This window comes from Mus caroli, chromosome 9 (assembly GCF_900094665.2).
Source record: "Mus caroli chromosome 9, CAROLI_EIJ_v1.1, whole genome shotgun sequence".
NCBI classification, from domain to species: domain Eukaryota; kingdom Metazoa; phylum Chordata; class Mammalia; order Rodentia; family Muridae; genus Mus; species Mus caroli.
In genome coordinates this window covers 113,909,640-113,913,628 of record NC_034578.1, presented here as the reverse complement: position 1 = coordinate 113,913,628, position 3,989 = coordinate 113,909,640, and positions in this window count along the sequence as shown.

Genomic DNA, 3,989 nt, shown 5'->3' with positions numbered 1-3,989 from the left:
AAAAAAAAAAAAGAAACAACTTAAATGTGTCCTAAATGACCAATGAGGTTAGGGTAGTGTTTGGGTCAGGGTTCTTTCTCTAAAGGACCAGAGCCAATGGAGTGGATATATAGACACATGGGATGTATTAGTCTGACTGACAGACCGTGGCCTGGGTAGCCCAACAAGGGCTGTCCAGATGTGGCTGATCTCCACAATTCTCCCTCACACACAGTAGCAGAGTCCACCAACAAAGAAAAGCCCAGAACTAAACAGGCTCACAGCTAAACTCTACCATACTTTTCAGAAATTGGCAATCCCGACAACCTGGAAGGAGCACAGCTCATTAGTATTACACTAATGCCCAAACTAGATAAGGACACACACACAAAGAACACTGCATGCCAAGTTCCCTGATGAACAAAGGCACAAAATTTCTCAACACAATACAGATCAGATAAGAGCACTCGATGCTTTTGCATAGGACCTTGGTTTGGTTCCCTGCACCCAAACCACACGGAGATTCACAACCGTCTGTAACTCCAGTTCTGGGGGCTCTTAGACTCTTTTTTGACCTCTGAGGTCATTGGTATATCTGAGGGCATCAGATATACATGTGGTGCACAATCAGAAATGCAGGCGAAATACCCGCACACAGGAAAACAAAAGCTCTTAAAGCTATATGCTACAAACATCTAAACTCTAAATTTATTCTAAATGGAGGAGAACAGGAAACATGTTCTGCAGAGTTGGGAGTGCAGCATGGGGCGCTAAGAGAAAAGAAAAGGGATTCGGACAGAAAAGGAAGAAGTCAAATATTTCCTATTCGCAGATGTGATCCAGTATCTAAGAGACCCTGAAGACTTCATCTGAATTCTTAGATTGAAGAAGTAAATACTTACAGTCAAGCCATAGGATATAAAATGAACATCAATAATCTGCAGTTTTCAACATCCCAACGATGTGAACTTTAAGAGGAAGAAATCTGCAGAGGATTCCCTTTATAGTAACCAAGCAAAACAAAACAAACAGGCCACCTAGGAGGAGAGCCAATCAGAGGCCAAGAGATGCCGGCAAGGAAAGACTGCAGAGAGAAGTTGAAAAGGACACACTAAAAGCCAGCAGGCTCTCCCCTCCCCTCCCCTCCCCTCCCCTCCCCTCCCTATGGAGCCACAGAGTTGACACTGTGGAAATGGCTGGCGCACATACACACTGTGCAGGCAAACACAGACTCATGTAAATCTTAAAATAACAATAGATCTTTTAAAGCACATACACAAGTAAATGCAATAAAAAAAATTAAAATATAAAGCCCAAGACTCAGAGAGAGGTCAAACATCTTACCCAAGGTCATATAGCTCACACACCATTGAGGCAGTGACTGAACTTGAGAATTTCATGCCAGTGAGGCCCACACCCACACGACTGCTTACATCACCCCTGCATCCCTTCCCATCAGCCTCCAGTCTCCCCCTGACACTGAGTTCTCCAAGTTCGCTAACTCTGCTCAAAAAAACCTGAGTGGCTGACATTCCATTCTCCCCATCCATCTAGCAGGGTTTTTTTTTTTTTTTTTTTTTTGGAGGGGGGGGCTGCAGCATTTAATCCTGCATTCAGATAAGTATTCTTAGATGTAAACGCTTGTCGACTGCATTTTCTTTACATACCAGGTTCCCTAACACTTTTATCTCATCGGGGAAGAAATTCCACATCATATACACACATGTATATTAGAGAAGGGAAGATAGAAACCACGTGTGTGTGCACACGCACATGTGTGTGCTGGGAATGGACTCCAGGGCCTTACCCATGCTGGTGAGAACTACCCTAGGCACTGAGCTATAACCCAGTGTTTATTACAGTAGCTAACAAAGACCAACAGAGACCAGGAGATCACAATATCCATATTTCTATCTGTTAGAATGTTTTTCATCTGAACATTCATAGACATTTTTGCATATCGTGGTAAGGCTGTGGGAATCGCTACAATAAAACCTTGGAAAAAGCTGGGCAGTGGTGGTGCACGCCTTTAGTCCCAGCACTTGGGAGGCAGAAGCAGGCGGATTTCTGAGTTCAAAGCCAGCCTAGTCTACAGAGTACCAGGACAGCCAGGGCTATACAGAGAAACTCTGTCTTCAAAAAACAAAAAGCCAAAAACAAACAAACACCTTGGAAAAGCTCCCTCAGGAACCAGGCCTCTGCATCAGAGTCTAAGCTTAGATGGCGACTAGACTTGGAGGCCTGGAGTAACTTTTCTTTAGAGGATTTTTTCCCCCTACTCTTCACTTTTAAATTAATTTCCATTGTAGATCAACCTTGAATAGACTAGGAAAAGCAAGGACCTTATGTGATCATGTCATATGATAGGCACAGAGTTAAGGGAGAGAGGGGCCACTGGTGAGCAGGTGCCACCTCTTGTCATTTATCTGATTCCCAGCTGCAACAGGCTTAGTACTTTCTTGTCTCTTTTGAAATACACCTGGCTGTTTTTTGTTTGTTTGCTTTTTGTTTTTAAGCTATTCAATTTAGTTATTAACACATTGGTATTTAGTTACATGGCATGTTCCAGAAATAGATGCAAAGCTAATGACTCAAAAATTCTGTTATAACACCCATTTGAAGGGGAAATCCACCCCACAGAGCTGAGACGCGGGTCTTATTTTAAGAATGAGGTCTTTGGCAGGATGGTGATGGTGCACATAATCCCAGCTCTCAGGGGGCGGAGGCAGGCGATCTCTGAGTCTGAGGCCATCCTGGTCAACAGAGTGAGTTCTAGGACAGACAGGGCTACACAGAGAAACCCTGTGTCAAAGGAAGGAAGGAGGGAAAGAAGGAAGGAAGGAAGGAAGGAAGGAAGGAAGGAAGGAAGGAAAGAAGGAAGGAAGGGGAAAGGGAAGGGAAGGGAAGGGAAGAAGAGAAGAGAAAGGGGTGGTCTTTTGTTAAGCAGGGTTGATGAAATGAAATGGGGTAAGAAGGGGCATTCCCTGTTCCTTTATAAACACTTGCTATCCAGACCTTAAAACACACAGATTCACTCTTTTAAATGTTTAAACTCTGGGTGTGTGATTTAAAAACAAAGAAAAGCTTGCTTTGTGTTGCCATTAGATTCTATAAAGAGAGTGAGTGTGGGTTTGGAGAGATGACGGCTCACTCATTAAGAACACTTGCTGTTCTTACAGAGGACCTCGGTTCAATTCCCAGCACCCACATGACTGCCTACAGCTGTCTGTCACTCTGGTTCCAGTGCCTTTGGCCTCTGGGGGGCACCAGGCGCACATGTGGTGCACACACACACACACACACACACATGCACACACGCACATATAATCATTAAGAAAGAGAGAGAGGTGTAGTGGATGGCCATGTTGACTGACAGGAAGGCGACTGATGGGCTTGAGCCCACAAGCTTGCTACGTTTTACCTGTGGTAGAAGAAAGTGCCTGAACTCCACCGCCTCCCTCTTTCTCTTCTTTTCTTTCCATCTTTCTTTAAAAAACAAAGCAAAACAAAACTGAGACACCAGAGCCGCTGGGACTCGAGGCGCTCACTGCTTTACCTAACTTTTTTTTTTTTTACTTATTTTTTAACTCTAAAATAATGACCATCCCAAAGTTCCTAGGAGAACAAAGTGATTCTTTTTTTTTTAAAGATTTATTTATTTATTATATGTAAGTACACTATAGCTGTCTTCAGACACACCAGAAGAGGGCATCTGATCTCATTACAGGTGGTTGTGAGCCACCATGTGGTTGCTGGGATTTGAACTTCGGACCTTCGGAAGAGCAGTTGGGTGCTCTTACCCACTGAGCCATCTCACCAGCCCACAAAGTGATTCTTATGATTATAAGTTGTCTTAGAAGGTTCCTAAACATGGCATTGTTACAGTCTTAGAGTAGTAAGGAGTAGCTTAGGCTAGAGAGCTTGCCTCACCTGCTCTGGGCCCTGGGTTCAAGCTCCAGGATGACAGAAAAATCTAAAGTAGTCTTTTTTTTTTCTTTCTTTCTTTCTTT